Source organism: Bos mutus, chromosome 5 (genome assembly GCF_027580195.1).
Source record: "Bos mutus isolate GX-2022 chromosome 5, NWIPB_WYAK_1.1, whole genome shotgun sequence".
In the NCBI taxonomy this organism is placed as follows: Eukaryota; Metazoa; Chordata; class Mammalia; order Artiodactyla; family Bovidae; genus Bos; species Bos mutus.
In genome coordinates this window covers 106,967,779-106,980,809 of record NC_091621.1, presented here as the reverse complement: position 1 = coordinate 106,980,809, position 13,031 = coordinate 106,967,779, and the positions used below count along the sequence as shown (strand labels likewise).

General features: G+C 50.2%; 1 protein-coding gene across 3 annotated transcripts in view; it reads right to left on the bottom strand.

Moving 5' to 3' along the window:
• Positions 1-12,419, bottom strand: part of TCF20 (transcription factor 20) — a 94,078-nt gene extending 81,659 nt beyond the window's left edge. For all 3 annotated transcript variants that reach the window (XM_070371488.1, XM_070371489.1, XM_070371490.1), the window contains exon 1: positions 12,103-12,419. The gene's annotated coding sequence lies outside the window, so the exon portion shown is untranslated. The remainder of the gene's footprint in view (positions 1-12,102) is intronic.
• Between the last annotated feature and the right edge of the window lie 612 nt (positions 12,420-13,031).

Genomic DNA, 13,031 nt, shown 5'->3' with positions numbered 1-13,031 from the left:
AGTCTAAATCACTGGAATCCAAATCTAGACAAACAACTGTCAAGGTCCGACCAGTTTCTCTAAAATCCCAAGAGGCAGCAAGCTCATCTTAACTGCTCTCTACTTTCCCCCTGCAGACCTTGTTTCCTCAGCCAGCTCTATGTGCCTATCACAGCAGTCTCTTCAAAGCTTCCCCTGTTCAAGCTTCCCGCTCTCCACCTTGCTCCTGCCCGCCAGCAGAGACCTTCACAGAGCTCACCGGAAAGCACTCTTGCCTGCTGCCCCCAGGCCCATGTGTATCCCACCCACACAACTTGCTTTTCCCCAGAAGAGGATATTCCTACAATTCAAAGCCAATCGCCTGGACCACACAGGGCCCTGAGATCTCCTGGAAGGTCCTCAACCCAGTGATCTTCTGCATCTTCAACTCAGCCCGGTGCTGGCTCCTTCCCACATCCGTTTACACGTGCTTAAGTTTTTCTTATGTCTAAAAAAACTCTTCGCTTAACCCCAGGTTCTCCCTATAGTTACTTTTTATTTTCCTCGGTGGCCAAATTTTACAAAGGCTTGACTCCAAACTTACTGTCTCCACTTCTTCACCCCACTTTCTCATCAATACACAACCACCTGGCTTTAGTCATCCCCTCTCCTTTCAAATGACATATTTCAGTAAGCTTAGCTACCGCCTCTGAGGCTCTTTCTTCATGCCAGGCTGTCTGGGTTTTCCTTCTCACCTGCTGGTTGCATCCTCTCTGCTCCTCTTTAAATGCTGCCCTGCTGCCTTAAATGTTCACATTCCTCAGAGTTCTGTCCTGACCCTTTGCGCACTTGTCATTATTAGCAGCAACAATGTAGCTGGGGCACAAGGTTGGAGGGGCGGGGCAGGCAGGAGTGTCAACTACAAGCCCCGCGAGGGGCTGAGTTCTGTGAAGTCCGTGTTACTGGTGGCAGACGCCCATCACTCAGGCAGGAAAGAGGAAGGACACTTTCCTACATACGGACATTCCCTGTTCACCCTGAGAACAGCCTCATCCACTCCCAGGCTGGAGCAGACACGCTCACCTCCACATCTCACCCTACAGCCCAGTCCCTTCCCCTAATGTCTGTTGTGTGCCTCAAACACCTGATGCGGTCCTTACAAGTATTTCCAATTTAAGTTCAAAATTAAACTGATCACTTTCCACCACACCCCAATCTGCTCATTCCCCACTGTTTTCTATCTCGGTGACTGGCACCGCCACGACCTGGCTTCCGAGCTAGAAGTCTGGACTCTCCTTGCTCCTCTCTCTCCCTCACAAATCTATCCCTCGTCGGCCTGTTCTCATCCCGTATCACCAGCATCATTACCTTCACTGAGTCAATACATAGGGCCTCGTTGTTTATTTAGTCACCAAGTCGTGTCTGACTCTCTCCCTCTTGCTCTCAATCTTTCCCAGCAGTGGGGCCTACTATGTGCCAAATCAACCCACTCCAGTATTCTCGCCTGGGAAATCCCATGGACAGAGGAGCCTGGCGCACTACAGTCCATGAAGATGCAAGAGTCGGACACGACTGAGTGACTTCACCACCACCACCACCTCTGTGGGCCAAACACTGCTGCTGACATTGAGTGTACAATGGTGAACAAGCCAGGCTCCATCCTGGAGGAAGGGACGGGCAAACAAATAAAAGGATGAAATAACTTCAGGTGGTGATAAAAGTTACAAACAAAATAGAGCGGGTTGATGTGATGGAGCACTACTTCAGACAGTAAGGGCTGGAGAAAACGCACAGAGAAAGAAATATTTAAATGGAACCCGGGGACTTCCCTGGTGATTTACTGGTTAAGACTCCCAATGCAGGGGGTATAGGTTCCATCCCTGGTTGGGGACCTAAGATCTTGTATGTGGCTTGGTGTGGCCAAAAAACTAAGATAAACTGAACCTGAATGGCAAACTGAAACAAGTCTCACACAGGTTTGGGAAGCAGGATGCCCCAGGCAGAGGGAAGGCTGAGTGAACAGCTCCTAAGGTAGAAATGAGCCTGAGGTGTTCAAGAAACAGAGGGAAAGCCAAAGAGGCTGGAACTGAAGGGAGCAAGGAGGAGGCCAGGTCAGATGGGCTCAGAGCCCCTTGTCGGTCACCATGAAAGCAATGGAAGGCTACTGAAGGGCTGCAGGAAGACAACTGATAAGACCCAATGTGAATTTTTAAAGGTCATTTTAGCTGAAAAGCAGAAAAAATTATTTGGGAGGGCCAAAAATATTGGGGGCTGAAAATCCAGTCAGGAAACTAGTAGTACAGTAGCCTGGATAAGAGGAGATGGTGTTGGTGGCAGGGGGACAAATTCAGAATGTGTTTTGGACATAAAATGAACAGAATTTGCTGGGAGATTAAATATTGAGAGTGAAAGGGAAAAAGAAACCTAGGACAACTCTTAGGTTGTTTTTAAGTATAACCTACAGCAAAATTACAGACAGTGTATCACTCAGTAAGATTTGATGAATGCTTATCAAGGTGCAGAACATTTCCATCACTCCAGAAAGTTCTCTCATGTCCCCTTCCCAGTGAACCCCCATCTACCCAAGAGGTAACCACGGATGTAATTTTCGGTATCACAGACTTTTGCCTGTTTTAGAATCTCTTACAAATGAGATCATCCATCATGTGCTTTTTCGTGTCTGTATGAAATTCTTCCTTGTCACACGTCAGTAGTCTCTTTTGGCTGCTGAGTGGTCTTCCACTGTAAGAATATACCATTCTGTTTACCCATTCCCCCAATGACGGACAACTGGACTGTTTTCAATTTTCAGCTATCGTGAACAAAACTCCTACGAATATTCTCGTACAAGGCTTATCTGTGGCCGTAGGTTTTCACTTCTGTTGGGTAAATACCTACAAATGGAACTGCTGGGTCACAGGGCAGACTTATTTAAGCTTTTAAGAAACTTTCAAAACAGTTTTCCAGCCGGGTGGCATCATTTTAAAGTCACGTCAGCAGTACAGGGAGTGCTGGCTGCCTGACTCCTAGGTGTTTTGCTTGAATAACTCCACCTGCAACACAACCAAACTCACACTCTCTTAGCTCTTCCAACATCTCTCTTCTTTTTAAGACTTTGTGAAGCCCCAATGAAGCTCTGATACTTTGGCCACATGACAGAAGAGTCAACTCACTGGGAAAGACCCTGATGACAGGATAGATTGAAGGCAAAGAGGGAAGAGCACAGCAGAGCATGAGATGGTTGGATGGCGTCACCGACTCAACAGGTACAAATCTGAGCACACTCTGGGCAATAGTGGGGGACGGGGAAGCCTGGCATGCTGCAGTCCATGGGGTCGCAGAGAGTCAGACACGACTTAGTGACTGAACGACAGCAGATGCACTCTAAGGACACTTTCCTCCTTACCCTACCCCTTTACTGCTATGTGCTTTCATTCCACAAATGTCCTGAAGGACGAGAAGAGGCTGGGCTGGCCAGTGTTCTGAGCAGAGGACAGAGCGCATAAAGAAGTCCCTGAGACGAGAAAGAGTTTGGGGCCTTCTGGGACAGAGAGAAAGTCAATGTTGCTCAAAGATGGCAAGCAAAAGCAGCAGACAAGCAACCAGGGAGGTGGGCAAGGGCCAGGGTATTCAGAGCCTTGTGAGAAATGAGAAGTCTGGATTTTCTATTTAGTGCTATGAGAAACCACTGAATGATTTAAAGTGGAGGAAAGACAGGTGACTCTGGCTGCTCTGGGCAAGGCGGAGTAGTCAGATGGGCAGAAGTCAGGGGGCCATTTTAAGAGGCAATCACAATGTTCCAGGTAAGAGATGATGGTGGCTCAGAGACTGTAGCAAGAGAGTGGACAGATTCAAATCATATTACGGCAACCGCACTGACAGTAATGTGATAGATTAGATGTGGAGGGTGGCGAGAGAAAAGGAGGAATGGGATCTGAGAAGGTGGTTAGATGTTAAAACCACGTACGCAGGAGGGAACAAATGGAGGAGAGTTTAAGGAGTATGTGTTAGTTTTGGACTTACAAAGCTCAAGCTACTGATGAGCTATCCAAATTGCAGCATCAAGTAGGAGGAGTTGGAGGAGCTAGGAGTCTGGCTGAGATATTAACATGATGGTCATCAACTTATGGGCAATCATCAAAGCCTGGTGATATCTGAGAGCACCTGGAGAGCGAGTGCAATGAACCAAGAGGATCCAGAGAATGCCAACAGATAAGCAAAAGTGGAGGAACAAACCACGGAGGTGGAAGAGACTGCTGAGAGAACGACAAGTGTCAGGACAAAAAAGCCAATGGCCCTCCTTTGAGAAGCCTCGTATGACCATTTCAGTCAGAATAATACGTCTTGGTTCAGTTCCATGTATTTCCCCATTAGAGCACTTCCAATAGCCCTGTTTTAACTGCCCTTCTCTACTGAGCAGATGGCTTCCCTGGTGGCTCAGTGGTAAAGAATCTGGCTGCCAAAGCAGGAGACTCCGGTTTGATCTCTGGGTCGGGAAGATCCTCTGGGGTAGGAAATGGCTACCCACTCACTCCAGTATTCTTGCAGGGGAAAGTCCATAGACAGAGGTGGGCTACAGTCCATGGGGTTGCAAAGAGTCTGACACAACTGAGCATGAGCACTGAGCAGATCTTTGAGGATGTAAAATCAACAGGATTGGCAGGAATCAGTCAGTAAGTTCAGTCACTCAGTGGTGTCGACTCTTTGCAACCCCATGGACTGCAGCCCGCCAGGCTTCCCCATCCATCACCAACTCCTGGAGCTTACTCACACTCATGTCCATTGAGTTGGTGATGCCATCCAACCATCTCATCCTCTGTCATCCCCTTCTCCACCTGCCTTCAATCTTTCCCAGCATCAGGGCCTTTTCCAATGAGTCAGTTCTTTGAATCAGGTGGCCAATGTATTGGAATTTCAGCTTCAGCATCAGTCCTTCCAATGAATAGTTAGGGTTGATTTCCTTCAGCATGGACTGGTTGGATCTCCTTGCAGTCCAAGGGGCTCTCAAGAGTCTTCTCCAACACCACAGTTCAAAAGCATCAATTCTTTGGTACTCAGCTTTCTTTATTATAATCCAAAGTAATGTCTCTGCTTTTTAATATGCTGTCTAGGTTGGTCATACCTTTTCTTCCAAGGAACAAGAGTCTTTTGATTTCATGGCTGCAGTCACCATCTGCAGTGATTCTGGAGCCCCAAAAATAAAGTCTGTCACTGTTTCCATTGTTTCCCCATCTATTTGGCATGAAGCAATGGGACCGGATGCCATGATCTTAGTTTTCTGAATGTTGAGTTTTAAGCCAACTTTTTCACTCTCATCTTTCACTTTCATCAAGAGGATCATCATCTTCACTTTCTGCCATAAGGGTGGTGTCATCTGCATATCTGAGGTTATTGATATTTCTCCCGGCAATCCTGATTCCAGCTTGGGCTTCCTCCAGCCCAGCATTTCTCATGATGTACTCTGCATATAAGTTAAATAATCAGGGTGACAATATATAGCCTTGACATACTCCTTTCCCGATTTGGAACCAGTCTGTTGTTTCATGTCCAGTTCTAACTGTTGCTTCTTGACCTGAATACAAGGTTTCTCAGGAGGCAGCTCAGGTGGTCTGGAATCAGCTCTGCTCTAAAGGAAATCAATTCTGAATATTCACTGGAAGGACTGATCCTGAAGCTCCAATACTTTGGCCACCTGATGCAAAGAGCCAACTCACTAGAAAAGACCCTGATGCTGAGAAAGACTGAAGGAAGGAGGAGAAAGGGACGACAGAAGATGAGATGGTTGGATGGCATCACCGACTCAATGGACTTGAGTTTGAGCGAGCTCTGGGAGATGGTGAGGACAGGGAAGCCTGGCGTGTGGCAGTCCATGGGGTCACAGTTGGACATGACTGAACGACTGAACAACAAGCTCCGCTCCAGTCAGTGTCTTGGCACACAGCACGGTGTGGAATGCTTCAGTGGGCAACTACCATTCGCCTATAGCTGGTGCACTCCACTATATACTTTTCCTATTTTATTTCCTTTTCCCATCGGCCCTGAGGAAGATGTATCTCCATTTTACAGACAAGGAAACTGTAGCTCAAGCAAAGTGCCCACGCTCACTCATGCTAATAAGTGATGGAGCCAGATTGAGGCCACACGTTCTCCTTCACACTCGTCTGCCCATCACATAGACTTCCTACAGCAAGAACACCCTTGCACATTACTGCAAAAGGGACACAAAACCTGCCCCCAGGCAACTGACCCACCTGAGCACTAAGGCAGGCAAGCGCCCAGGAACGTAGTCCTGCTCAAAAACCCCCACTCTGATCAGGCGCCGTGGATGATCTCCAGGCTTCCAAAGGAACACTTTAGCTTAGGCTGCTTCCAAACATAAAAGTGAAACCTTCCCTGAAACTGAGGTCGAGAGGTGAAAACCTTAGGACTGTCAGGGCCTTACCTCTTTTGAATTCTAGAACTCACTTTTAGCCACGTATCAGAAATTTCTCCCTACATCTAAAGGGCCTAGCGTGAACTTCACAACTAATGCTAAATGCGGCAGAACTCCATGTCATCCATTCCAGACCAAGATAAAATGAGGGTGAGATTATGTCTTGGTGGGCCTAAGGAAACCAACACTGTGTGTGTGTGTGTGTGTGTGTGTGTGTGTGTGTGTGTGTGTGTGTGTGTGTGTGTAAGCAAAAAGAGAGCAGCACAATTCTCTTTGTCCACACTCTGCTTCCCAGGTTGATGTGTGTCTTTTCCCTGACTTCTTAAGACTGGAACTACACAGGCTTTCCCCTAAATGAGTACATTACCAACCCAAGGCGGCCTTTTTTTTTCTACTCAGGAGCGAATGTTAACGACCAACCCTCTGTTCAGAGCATGGGCTACAGTGGAAAGAACACCAGCCTTGCTGGCAAAGAACAGGGTCCTAGCCTTGACTGTCAATGTAAAGCTACATTAACTATGGGCAGGTCACCACCTCCCTGGCCCCTTCCCTGAGCTGTAAAAAGGTTGTAAAGTGCTAGACGAGACGATTTCTTTCATCTCTCTAGATAACTACCAGAGAGCACAGAGAGGGTGGGTGCAGGTATCTGGGTGCCACTGGCTGGCTGGCAAAAGTGCGGAGGGCGGAGCCTCCCGGCCGTGGACAACAAAGCCTCTGACTGCGCTGTCTCCTCTCCCGCCAGTCCCCACTCTCGGATACCCCTGTTTCCTCCACCCCGCTATCCCACCCAAGGTCACTTGAGATCTTCTCTTTGAAGCAATATCTAGCAGAGTGTCCTGCATACAGATATCACTAATTTTTGCTAGCTTCAGTTGAACTTTTAACCAAGTACAATGACTGTTAACACCGCAATCCAACTTCTCAACAGAGAAACATAAACATAACTAAATGCTGTTTCTAATAATACCCAGCACTCATCAATGTAACAACACATCTCTGCGGTTTTGCTTTTTTCTTTTGCGGGGCTGGGGGCACCGTGCACGGCTTTTGCAGGATCTTCATTTGAACCCACACCCCCTGCAGTAGAGAGCAAAGCCCTAGCCGCTGGACCACCAGGGGAATTCCCTCCACATTTCTGGGTTTTATCAGAACAATTTCAATAAAGCACACACATTTCCCTTTCTTGCCCTTTATAAAGTACCACTAATAATCCCTCTCAAGTTCTCTTGACCCAAGTCCCCATTTACAAAGCAGAGATACAAACAGAGGGAAGACTTCAACCCACCACTTCTATTCTTTGGATTAACTCCTCAGGATGTTCAGGACTAAAGCAAATCACCTACTTTGTTTAATGCCACTTTCACCCGTCCCACAGACCCAGTCTGACTGCCCTACTGGCAGACCATTCTCCTGAAGAGGGCACATCTTTATGACTACTCTGAGCAGCTTCCCTTGAGTCACTATCACATTGTCTTTTTATTCTCTTCATCACTATGGTCACTGCCAGACACACTTACTTACTGTCAACAGTCCGTCTCCAGAGCAGGCTCCTTCTCTATCTTGCCCACCACTGCACCTTCCATGTTTTAGAACAGTGCTTACAAATGCTTGTCAATGAAAATTAGAACATAGAGAACCTTAATGCATGTTTAGGGATGTGTTGGTCAAACACACAGAAAACAATCTTCCAATCAGGCTGATACTCAACTGTTGCAATAACTTCCACCCTTTCCCACAGAACAGCTTACATATGCAGACTGCAGTAAGGATATTTTCCCCTGTAGCTAATGTTTTCTCTTTCTTAACTTTCCCACAATGAAGCATCAGATAACAAGCCACAGATACACCAATAAGTCACTTTATGGTTCATCTTCCTGCTGGGCCATGCACATTACCTACAAAGTAAATACAACTCTAATGCAGAAAGTACTGATCATGTTTGTCAACATGAGAATCTTCCCACTCATACTGCATGTACCATAGGTATTAAGACGACCTTCAAACCTAATAATAAAAAAAAAAACCTATTCAATCTAAATGCAATGTGACCAAATTATGCTTTATGAAAGGCTTGATTTCATTATATTTCAAATGTATGACTTTTATGTGTACAGTTCTGCTCCGATATAAATAGCATTATGCTGTTTCCCTTTATTTTGTTACTTTTACCTCCACAAAATGGAAATGAAGGCACACAGTCAAAAACCCCAGAAAGATCTAACGATCACCAAGGTGTCTTGAACACAAGCCCCCATGAGGAAGAGAGCTGAAGGCATACTGGGGCAGGGCTGTCTTTTATAAATGTACATTGTGAATCCCATCTGGCCAAAATGAGAGCAGGCACCAGATAATGATTCCTGTACATTGTAAACCAGTAACACAGACAGGAAGGGAGACAGCCTCTTATATACTGCGTCACTCTTTGAGCTGACAGAAGTTTTCAGCTCAAGACAGAATGGCAGAACTGGGTATGAAAGAGAAACTTTTTTGATTAAATCTCAGGTGCACCGGCAAAACTGGTCAGGTATGAGGAAAGTGAGATTTTAGGAAACTCGCAGGGATCACTAAATCACAAGGCACAGCCTTCCTGAGTCCAGGTTTCAAATCATTGTAACTTTTAAATTAAAAAAAAAAAAAAGGAAAAGATGAAGAAGGGAAACACAGCAGTAAATTTGGATTCCAAAGCCAATCCACTAGCTGATTTGTTTCTTGAGCTGGCAGTGAGCTATAACGGACCTAACAAAGGCTTTGGAGTCAGGGGGACAGTCACAACCAAACCCTGACCCTCATCAGCTCCTTGACCTCTCAGGAAAAGAAGAGGTGATATATCTCTCAGGTCTGCTGGGTGGATTTTGAAAGATAAGTTAAAAAGCCTTGGACAGAACATACTGGGGTATTTCTGGTTTTGTTTTTCAAAACAAATGCTCTAGCATCCTTTCTCTCCTTAGAAAGAGAAGGTTGAACTTAGAAGTCCAACTCTAATTTCTTGATCTACATTCCACTACACTTTATGAAGGTTAAAAAAAAAAAAAAGGTTACAAAATCTAAAATCCTTATCTCCTGACATCTTACCGCCTTGGCAACCCTCTCTCACAAACGTATACACAAATAAACATTTCCTCCTTAAGTTTTATAACTTTTCCCTCTTAAGTTACAACAAAAATGTAAATTTATGTGAGTAGGTAACTGTTTACAATTTAAGTAACTGCAAGGTTTTTAAAAGCCCACACAAAGCAAGGTCATAATTCAAATACCAACATAAATTGTTTATTTTGGAAAACTCCAAATAGTCAATCTGCACAGCCATATAAAAGCATCTACCTATGTGACAGACCTGATGTCAACACACAAGGAAAACTCTACCAATCCGTCTCCAAGGTGAGCATTATGAGCATACCTCCCAAAGCTGTGACCCTTTTTGAAATGTGTGCACAGGAAGAATTAAAAAGTGGTCTAAGAAAGACATGTCACACATTAGGCACATGTTCTTCAAGAATCCCAATGCTGGAAATTTAAGACAAACAAGACCAACCTCTGAGGTTGGTCCAGAAGGCCTAGCCAGTCAAAGGCATGGCCTAAGGCCCTCACACACCATAAAATCAGTGAAATTAATTGGGGTTCTTCAGCATCTGAGAGGAAGCATCCAGCTACCATTAAGGAATAAACTGGGGATGCAAATAATTAGTGCACCCTGAGGTGATAGTTAATTCCACTAGCATGCCACTTCACAGGAGATGTTATAGAATTCCACTTTATTCCTTCTCTGAGAATACTAAAGCTGGAAATTTAGAAAGTTAGCCAAATATCCCTGGAAGGAACTTTAAATAAGATCCCTTCATAATACTCTGCATAGAAAGATCTTGGATCTCCTTGAAGCTAACCAACACACAGAGAATCAAATACACATTATCCACAACTCCAAGTAGTCAGATGATGACTGAAAAACCTTTTCCCTGATAACTCCTTCTTGCAAAGACAGAAAAAAATACAAGGCGCATTCAGCCCAGGCTAGAATATACTTTCTGTGAAGCACAGAACAGCATCTAGAATTTAAGGAAAAACTGCACCCTGACCAAGTCGTTCACTCTGTCGGAATACAGGCTGAAAACTAACAGATGAGACAGGCTTTTACAAGCCAAGTAAGGAACAGTCTGCATGCATCTCCCAGGAAGTCACCTACCACTAAACCAAAACCACAAGACAGGAGGGACTACCTAAAAGCCCTGTAACGTTTGACCTAGAAGGGAGCCTTTATTGAACCAGACAAAATTGAAGCGTTGGGGAGGTAGGTAACTTGGCCAGGGTTATAGTTTACTTGGTGGCAAAGCTGGAAGTAGATTCCTGGGTTTTCGTTCAGGGCAGTTTCCCAGTTCAGCCAGCTGCCACTCCCTTTAAGATCCTCACTGAGGGTCTTAACTGAGGATCCTCCCTTTAACTCCTCACTGAGGCTGTTAACAGAAAGGTCTGATTATCATTCAAAGATCTGCCTGTTAGATAACAGCTCGAAAATTCCATCCATTTTACAGAAGTTATCAGAGACATCTAATCTTCGCGAGGTGGGGGGGGGCGGTATCCTAATTTTGATCTGTCCCCTAAGGGCAAACTAAAGGGATGCAGACAGGGCTAGTATCCACAACCACAAATACAGACAATAACCCCACCCACAGGCCCAGGAAGGCGGCCGCTCCTCTGCGCCGCCTCCCCACACCCCCCCCCCGCACCCCTCAACTCGCTAAATTCCACTCCCATCCCGGCGCACGGGAGACATTCCACCTCCATCCTCTGCCAGAGCGGGCTGGGCCGGACCGGCCGCTCTCCTTCCACCACCACTCCCCACCGTCCCCACACCCCCAAAAACACGAGCCGTCCGCTCGCACACTGGGGACCACCGGCTGCAACACCCACAGCCCTGCTCACCGCGGCGGGGGAGAAAAACCCCACGCAGGAAGGGTATCCCGCGCTCGGCCCTCCGCCCCCGGGGGGGCCTGGGACCTTGAGCCCGGCCAGCCGGTACCTGCCCTCCGCCCCCAACAGGCGAGAAGCAGCCGCGTCCACATGGCTTCAGGTGTTCACATGGCAAGAAGCGGGCCCTCTGCCCTCCCCGCGGCGGGGGCGCGCGACGGCTCCCCAGCTACGCTCCCGCCCGCGGGAGCCCGGCCAGCCCCTCCCCAAGCCCGGCCCTCCGCCTGCCCGCCTGCCTCGCCCCCAGCAAAGCGGCGAGAGCTGCGGGATATACCCAGGGCTGCCAGGGGGCACCCCCCAACCCGGGACGGGCGGCGCTGACCCCGTCGACCCCCTGGGCGCCGCCCGCTCACATCCGCCGCCGGTGCACCCGAGGGCGCAACGAGAAGGTACCGTTCTCCAGGCAACCTCAGGCCAGGACCGGTGCCCAAGCCCGGTCAGACCGAGACCCCCACCCCCCACCCCCGCCTCAGCGCCCTGATGATGCCAGGCCGGGCCCTTTCCCCTCAGCGCCCCGAGGCCAAGGCAGGCCGCTCCTCTCTGCACTCCCGGGTCCGGTCGGGCCGGCCCCTGAGCACCCCGAGTCCTGGCCTCGGAGTCCGGGGGGCTCGGCGCACTCTCAGGTCGGGCCGGGCAAGGACCTCTGTCTGCCCCCAGCCCCGGAGGCCAAGACACCCGGCCTGGCCCCCCCCGCAAGCCCCTCAGCCCCTGACCCCGGCCCCTCCCCCTCAGGCGCAGGCGGCGGTTACCTGCGGGAGCCCCCCGCCCGGTCCCTCGGCCTCAGCCGGGGGCGGGAGGGGAAGGAGCGGCGGCGGCGGACGGCGCCGCGCGGGGTGGGGGTGGGGGACGCCTCCGCTGCCTCCAGCTCGGGCGCCCGGGGCCGGCGGCGGGGCGGGCCGGGGGGCCGCGGCCCCTCGACGCTCGCTCCGGCCCGCGCGCTCGCGCGCGCTCGCTCGCTCCCCGGTCGGGCGCGCCTCAGGGCGGGCTCCCCCGGCGGAGGCCGCGGCCGCCTCGCAGGGGCCGAAAGCCGCTCGGCTCGGGGTTTTTTCTCTCCATTCTCCCAACACACAGGAAATAACAGAGCGTCAGGTGACGCCGGACGGCCAATCGCGGGGCTCGGAGCCGCGGCGCGCGCGGGCGGGCGGGAGTGGGGCGCGCGGCGGGGCGGGGCGCGCGGCGGGGCGGGGCGCCGGGGCGGGGCCGGCGGGCGCGCGCGTGCCCACCGGCGTGCGGCCGCGCCGAGGCCTGCGCGCGCCTGGCCGGAGACCTCCCCGCGCCCCTCCGACGCCCGCCCGGCGGCCGGGGTCGCGCTGAGGCGGCGGCTGGTCCCCCTCGGCAGCTGCGGGGTGCGGCGCGCGTGTCTCGCCGCTCACCCAGTGCCATCTTGGCCCGCAGATCCCGGCCGTCCTGGGAGTGGCCGCGATCCAACTTTCTGGGGAGTTGGTGGCCCGGAATCTCTCCTTGCGATTTCTGGAGTTCCCTCGGAGCCGCCAAAACCAGGATCGCGCCTCTGGCCCCGCGTGGGGAGCCCCACCCGCGCGGGGCCAGGGGCCCTGCTCTCTCACCCTGTAACCTGGCTTAGGGGGGCCGGCTCCTGCCCGCCCTAGCGCCCTGCGGGCCCGCAGGCCTACTTCCCTAACCGCCCTCCACCCCTTGGCGCCGCGTGTCCTTGGATGAA